This window comes from Orcinus orca, chromosome 4 (genome assembly GCF_937001465.1).
Source record: "Orcinus orca chromosome 4, mOrcOrc1.1, whole genome shotgun sequence".
Lineage (NCBI taxonomy): Eukaryota > Metazoa > Chordata > Mammalia > Artiodactyla > Delphinidae > Orcinus > Orcinus orca.
The window spans coordinates 90,417,288-90,425,106 of record NC_064562.1 but is presented as its reverse complement, the minus strand read 5'-3'; the positions used below and the strand labels follow the sequence as shown (position 1 = coordinate 90,425,106).

Below are 7,819 nucleotides of genomic sequence, written 5' to 3'. Positions count from 1 at the left end.
GCCGCTGCTCGCCAGCCCTGCGCCGTGCTGGAGAGCGCAGTGGCGGCGGCGGGAAAGGGCTGCGGAATCGCGGCGCTGCGTCTCATACTCGACGACGCGGCCTCGGCCTCGACGCCCTCCGCCCGTTCCCGGAGCAGGTAAAGGCGGCGGGTGGGAGGCGGGTCGGCGGGGCTGGGCTGAGGGTCCGGTTGGGAAGGAATCCCGGAGTCCCCGAATCCGAGCGGAGGGCCTGAGGTAAGCGGCGGGAGGCGCTGCCACTGAAACCCCAATCCCCGAAGGTGGGGGGCCGGCGCTGGCAGTCCGGCCCGCGGGCCCGGTCGCCCGGACGGAAGGGAAGTGAGGCGTCGGTGAGAGGCGGGCCATGGCGCGCCGCCCGAGGTCGGGCGAAGGCGGAAGCTGCGGCCACTTTCCTGGCCCCCCAGTCTCTGGCGGCCCTCCAAGCCCTTGGCACACCCCTCTCGCCCCCAGTAGCTTCCCTGTCAGTTCCCGCCCGGACTTGACCTCGAGGCCCTCCGAGCGCCTTCGGCTTTTCCCAGGCGGATCCTTCTTGGAACTTCGGGCCACCCTCCCGAGCACGTAGTCCTATTAGAGCTGTTTATTTACTCACTTCCAATCCAAACACAGCCTCTCCGCACGTTCCGAGTTTGGATACTGCGGGGAGGCATTCCCGGTTCCCGGTGTCTGTGCCGCTTGGATCGTCGTCCACACCCCCTCCCCCACGGCAACTTTGATCCTCGCTGGGTCCCTCCTTGAGCCCTACCGTGATCCGGACCCTCTCCTAGAGGTCCGTGTGGAAATCCGTCTTGGATAGAGTGAGTCACTCGACCTGGGGCAGTTTATTTCTTAAGCTCTTGGTTAAAACGTGGTGTTTTTTGTTGTTTTCTCTCCGAAAGAGAGCTAGAGTAATTTAAAAAGAAAAAAAGTGTAAACGGCCGATCGCGCGCTGTTGGCTTTAAAGAATCTTCTTTTCGGCAACAGTCTTTAGAACTAGGATCTGATATTTGTGGCACGGACAGGTTTGTACACATTCTCGCCATGCAGTGGTTGTAATGTCTTCATAGCACGGTTCTGACTTGAAGGTAGGATTGGCTGGTTTTTCTACTCGACATCTTTAAGCCAATCAAGAAGCGCTGCTTGCCTGGAAACTGGATAACTCAGAAAAGGTGGGGATTGGTTGAGCTCAGAGAAAAAAATCCTGGACATGAACCTGGCTTCTCAGAAAAAACTGATTTGCAGCTGCCTCTCTTCCCCCACTTAAAAAATAATGTTACCTTTTCATCTCAACAGCAGGCTTTTCATTCTTTTTTTTTATTATTTCTACTGTTTTTCTATCAAACGCCCAGCTCTCTTTTTAACTCATTTTAGCTTTCATCCTTCAGTTTTCAATGAAAGAATCTTTAAACGCCTTAAGAAATGTAAACATCATGTGTTTGTTTTGATAATAAGCATGGTTTAATTTTCTTACGTTGTCCGTTGTTAAAGGTCAGAAATTAAATCAACAATTTTTTGTTCCCGTGCCAGAGGCTTTATTATTCAAGTGGCTGTGGTAGGATGGGGGGCTGCCGTGATGGAGATGGTGAAAAGAATAGGAAAGAAGTGGCTGCTTTTCTGCATGGATGCTACACTTTAGTTCATGAAAAAAGACTAACGTATAAAACAAACAAAACCCATGACAAATCAGCATTTAGTACTTACGAATGTCAGTTTGTGCACCTGTTGACTTTAGTTGCTTTGAAGGGGAGAGTAGAGGACCGATCACTGGACTTCATATAGAAAAACTGGGCTTAAGTTATTGAATGTTTTTTTCTTTATTAAAGTAGCCATAGTATCTGTACACAGGAGAGGCTAAATATATTATCAGTGTAGGTGCATGTTTTTTTAATACTATCTGAGGATTTTCCTTCTCTTAAAATCTCCCCTTTCTTCTTGATTATCTAATGGTTATGCATGTCTTTTGATATGCAAAGCAGTTAGAAGAGAACTACCATCTTTGCCTTCCTTCTATTCAGCTTTTTATATGCAAACTCACATTCTAAGTCTTGGGAATAATCTTAGTTTGTCAGGTCAAACATTAAATCTTAGCAGATCACATTATTAAGTGACTTTAGTAGTAGTTTTATTAGGAATTGAAGAAGAGATTGAATTTTTTAATTTTTATATTTATCATGCCAGTCTATGAGTAAGCCAAACGTCATTAGAATTATATCTGGAGCTTCCCTGGTGGCACAGTGGTTGAGTATCCACCTGCCAATGCAGGGGACATGGGTTTGATCCCTGGTCCGGGAAGATACCACATGCCACAGAGCAACTAAGCCAGTGCACCACAACTACTGAGCCTGTACTCTAGAGCCCATGAGCCACAACTACTGAGCCCGTGCACCGCAACTACTGAAGCCCGCATGCCTAGAGCCCGTGCTCCACAACAAGAGAAGCCACCGCAATGAGAAGCCCGCGCACTGCAACGAAGAGTAGCCCGCTCTCGCCACAACTAGAGAAAGCCCGTGTGCAGCAACAAAGACCCAACACAGCCAAAAATAAATAAATAAATAAATAAAATAAATAAATTAGAAAAAAAAGAATTATATCTGGACTCTTGACTTTTAATAACAATCCTTCCATCTTTTATCGAATTTTTGTAGCCATACCATTTAATTGTATAATGTTACTTTCATAATATGATATAGTATTTAGTAGAATGAATTTTCCCTATGTGTCTTTAAAATTTTTTTTAATGTATCTGCTCTATTTATTAAATTTAAGAATTAGTTTTGGAGACTGACATGAATAATATTTAATTTTTCTGTTCTGAAGCAGGGTATCTTTTTAAAAATTTTTTCTTTTGTGTTTAAATTTGTTTCTTCCGCCTGTAGTGTCTTCACTGTTCTCTGTGTCCTCCTCCCCCTAAACTCTCTGCTAACCTACTTCAAGATTTAGGTGGTACATGTTGTAAAGTCTTCTTTCCTTCCTTCCCCCAGCAGAGATAATCACGTACTCATTGTATTACCTCTGAACCATTACATACTTACTGCTATATTGAGCTACCTCCTCCCTATAGTAACTGAGTTTCACTGAATTTTACTCAATTCTTTTTCTCTAACACTAGTCCCAAAGCTATAGTTGTATAGGTATTAAATAAATATTGGCATGAATAAAGGAGATATTTTACTTTAAAAAATATTTTTCCCAGTTACTATCTGTATGCTGTTAATTCTTAAATCTCCAACCCAAAGCTCTTTCCTGATAACCGACTCGTATATCATCTACCTTCATGACATGTTCATTTGTATGCTCCCACAGGTAACTCAGACTGAGCATATCCCAAACTGTAGTTATTATCCACCTTCCCTCTCCCAGCCTCAAACCAAAAATATGAAACAAACTACGTCTTCTTTCTAGGGGAAGATTAAATGAGATAATGCTTGTGTGCTAAGAATTCGGTAAATAGTAGGCTCTGCTAATAATAACTTGGCAGAAACATGGGCTATTCCTTTTCCTCTCTTTTTCGCTTCATATTCTGATTGATCACTGAGCCCTGTTGAATTCTTTCTCCTTAATATCTCTTGAACCTGTGCCTTTTCCTCTATTCCCAAGGCTAACATCCAACTCCATGGTTAGCATCATCTCTTACCTGGATTGCCGCAGTAGCCTCCTAAGTGGTTAACCCTTCTTCCAGTCTTGCCTTCCAATCCACTTTTCCCACTGTAGCCAGAGTAATCTAACACATTTAAACCTGTAACTCCCCTGCTAAAAAAAATTTTTTTTTTTTTTTTTGGCCACACTGTGCGGCTTGTGGGATCTTAGTTCCTTGACCACGGATCAAACCTGTGCGCCCCTGCAGTGGAAGTGCAGAGTCCTAACCACTGGACTGCCAGGGAAGTCCCAAAACATTTTTTTTTGTGACTTTTCATTGCCTTCAGGATAAAATCTGAACTTTAAAAAAAATTTTTATTTATTTTATTTATTTATTTTTGGCTGCGTTGGGTCTTCATTGCTGCGCACGGGCTTTCTCTAGTTGCAGTGAGGGGGCTACTCTTTGTTTCCGTGCATGGGATTCTCATTGCGGTGGCTTCTCTTGTCGCGGAGCATGCGCTCTAGGTGCGCGGGCTTCAGTAGTTGTGGCACGTGGGCTCAGTAGTTGTAGCTCGCGGGCTCTAGAGCACAGGCTCAGTAGTTGTGGCACACGGGCTTAGTTGCTCCACAGCATGTGGGATCTTTCTGGACCAGGGCTCGAACCCATATCCCCTGCATTAGCAGGCGGATTCTTAACCACTGTGCCACCAGGGAAGTCCCTGAACTTCTTAATTTGGCTTTCAGGATCATGATCTGGCATGTTTACTTCTTCATCCTCTGTCACTTTCTCCTTTTGCCCTCAATGTGCTGCTAGTCATAAACAGTTACTTGGATTTCTCCCTCAAGATGCCACGTTTGTTAAATCTAGGCCTGAGTACAGAAGCTTTCCTCTGTCTGGAATGCCTTACCTAGCTCCCTGCTTCCTTCCCCTTTGGTTTTGTTAGCTCATACTTATCTTTCAGGTCTCCGTAGAGGTGATGACCTCTCTAGGGAAGCCAGCCCTCTACTTGTTTGCCTAGCATTCTACATTCTCATTGTAATTGCTTATTGTTATCTCACCATATACTGGTTAGGGTGTAACAAAGAAAAAGGTAAATTGACTATGTTAAAAAATGATGTGAAGGACTTCCCTGGTGGTCCAGTGGTTAAAACTACATGCTTCCACGGCAGGGGGCACTGGTTCGATCCCTGGTCAGGGAACTAAGATCCTGCATGCTGCGTGGCATGGCCAAAAAAAAAAAAAAAAAAAAAAAAAAAAGATGTGATTTGCATAGAGTGTATTAAAGAGGGAATTAAATAGTAATTTGGGGGTTTACCTAGTAGGGAAGAGAAAGACATTATAGCGGATAGATGAAAGTTTTCTTAGTAGGAAAGGCATACTAAGTAGGTCCTTTTACAGTTTCAGTGAAGTATACCTTTACATATAATTTCCATCTTATTCAGTTTCTCTGAATATTAGTTAGAGGTTATTAGTTAGGACTTTTTGGATTGCAAATAACAGAGATACAGTTTGAAATGGCCTATGGATGGAAAAGTTACTGGTTCAGTAACCATATAACAGAAAGTGTATGGATAGAGATGGCCATAAGGAGCTAAGGTGGGAACTTGCCCATAGTTAGATCCTTCCTATAAATTTTTTTTTTTTTTTTTTTGGCTGCACCCCACGGCACATGGGATCTTAGTTCCCCGACCTGGGACCTGGCAGTGAAAGCGCCGAGTCCTAACCACTAGTCCTAACCACTGGCGCCATCTCTCCTACTGCAGATATGCTTCTTCACAAAGTGGGACCTGGTTCCTGGCGCACAGGCTTACCTACTTAGAGACTCATGTCAGAGGATCTAGATAGAGTTGCTCACATGCCTGTCCTTTGACCAGTTCCTGCAGCTGAGGGGATGAGGTACTATGCCTAGTTCAGCCTAGATCATGTGTTGTGCTTACTTATATAGCCAGGGGTCTATTAGCAGGAATCAGGCCCCTGGTGGAGTAGGGGAGGAGAAGGAGTTCTGGGCAGACACAAAGAATATCCATTCTAAATCTTAACCACCCTTCTGACTTTCAATTTATTTTCCTAGATATTTTATTCATGGGAAAGAGATGCCCTGTATTATGGACCTGAGTATTCCAGGTACCGAAATGGTAAGTCCAGTATTTTAAAGAACTAAATTGGCTTTTTGGTTTGTGCTGGCATATAACAAATATTTGTTAAGCTTTTGTTTGCTAAATAGAAACACATTGTGAGATGCTTATAGACTAGTAGTGTAAACAAATAAATACAAAGGTGCTAAGGTAGTGGTGTATCTAGGATGCAGTGGCAGCTCTGTGTAAATCAAACTTTGGGATAGTGGAAAACTTTCCTGAAAGAAAGTTAATTGAGGCAAGAAATATGGGTTGTGTGGGATGGGGTAGAGGGACTTTTGGGTAGAACATGTGTGAGGCACAGAGATGTGAGATGGGCCAGGGGCCCATCTATCTAGTTATTTGGGAAACAAATAATTAGATACAGGAGGAGTAGAGAGTACCTGGGGAGGAGTAGAGGAAGAGAATGGTAGGGGTAGGTAAGGGGCCAAATCATAGAAGTCCTTGAATGGTTTAACCAAGGAGTTGGAACTTGATCTTGAAAGCTGTGGAGTCATTGAAGCATTTTACGCTGGAACTCTCAGGCCTGAAGTGCCTGTGTAATATACACATGGATATGTCTGTCAGGCAGTTTTTGGAGAGACAGCAGTGAGCAGTCCTGAAGAGAGAGCTTAGTTCTCTGCCCAGGAATTGAATCTGGGTAGCCTGGATGAAAACTAGGAATCCTAGCTGCTAGACCACCAGGGGCTAGAGGCTAGAAGCAAAGTGGCCCTGGCTCTTGCCCCCATTTGAAAGCAGGAATGTTTCAAGGAGGCAAAAACTGTAAAAACAGGTACAAATTTTATTATTAGAGACACAACACAACAAGTTGGAGAGCACACAGAGAAACAGTTTGTTTATTTAAGCCTGAAGCAAGGCAGAAATATACACCTGGAGAGAAAGGGTATGAGTCTCTTCTTTAATGAGGAGGAGCGCAGTAAAGAGATGATTTAATTCACTTACATAGGACAGTCCTTCCGGGTCTTTGTTTACTTTAGGCCAATAATCTTGTTTCTTTTTTCACATCTGACCTGTCCTAGCACTCTCCCCAGCATGGGTGCGCAACTTTTTGCTAAGATGGATTCCACCGCAGAGGGCTGTTGGGGGTATGTCCACACTTATTATGGGGTGACGCCCCCTCCCTTTTTTGACCCCTCAAGGAGCCTTCCTGTGCATGTGCAGACAGGGAAGTTTTTGTCGACCTCAGGAGTGGTCATCTTATCTTTTTACTTCAGCAAAGCTCAGCTCTTGCCACTAACTTTGTCCTTGGAGTGTCTAGGGAAAACAAAGCTTCAATTTTACTCCACTTGACAAACACCAGCTGTCTAGCCCAGGGGCCCATCTATCTGCTATCTCAAGGCAGTTAACTATATTGGAGTTTGGGAGAGAATTCTTGGCTGGAGTCATAGGTACTGAAGCCATGGATTTGGATGGGCCTAGAAAAAGGTGGTGGAGCAGAAGGTTGGGAACAGAACTCAGGGTAACAATGACACTGAAAGAGGAGCATGAGAAAAGCAATCAATGAAGGAGACTGAGCAGGGGCAGCCAGAGAAAAACCAGTAGATGTAGGCGGCAGATTGCATTGGATCAAGAAGTCAACAGAAAGTGGGAAGTTGAAACAATAAATTGTAAACTACTTTTATTTTAAGGACTGAAACTGCCTAGGAAATACTGGGAGTTTGGATAGTCTGAGTTAAGAATTCGCTTCATTGTTATCAATTCAGGGTGTATTGAGAAACCAAATTTCAAACAGTTTTTCCACTACAGGAATTTGAACTTTTTAGAATTAGCATTTTTAAAGATAGGGAGGAGAGGATGGAGGCTTTTTGGAGGGTGGTAGTTGGTAGGAAAGAAGTGGTTGAATAGGGCATGGATATGATTTATGTACAATCAGTCATATTGGGGTGTACAGAGCACCTAGTAGAGTATTCTGTGTATAGTTTCTGGAGCTATAAAGATTCAGTAAGTCTATTTTATCAGGAGACCTAGAGTTGATAAATGATGGTGTAGTTGTAATTAAATTTATACTTCTTGGGATTTCTATTTGTGATTTTCTTTCCTGTTCTATTTCTGACTTAACCTCTCTTGAGTGAACATTTTCTTTCCCTTCTCTTACATTTGTTTTTCTTTGTAG

The 7,819-nt window shown here is 43.5% G+C and overlaps 1 protein-coding gene across 9 annotated transcripts in view; it reads left to right on the top strand.

Moving 5' to 3' along the window:
• Window positions 1-7,819, top strand: part of N4BP2 (NEDD4 binding protein 2) — an 83,523-nt gene continuing 75,704 nt past the window's right edge. For 4 of the 9 annotated variants that reach the window (XM_049708774.1, XM_033421684.2, XM_049708769.1 and 1 more), the window contains exons 1-2: window positions 1-137; window positions 5,643-5,706. The gene's annotated coding sequence lies outside the window, so the exon portion shown is untranslated. Of the gene's footprint in view, window positions 138-316; window positions 813-5,216; window positions 5,468-5,642; window positions 5,707-6,725; window positions 6,792-7,819 lie in introns of those variants that run through there. The other 5 variants (XM_049708775.1, XM_049708773.1, XM_049708772.1 and 2 more) reach the window with 4 other exon arrangements.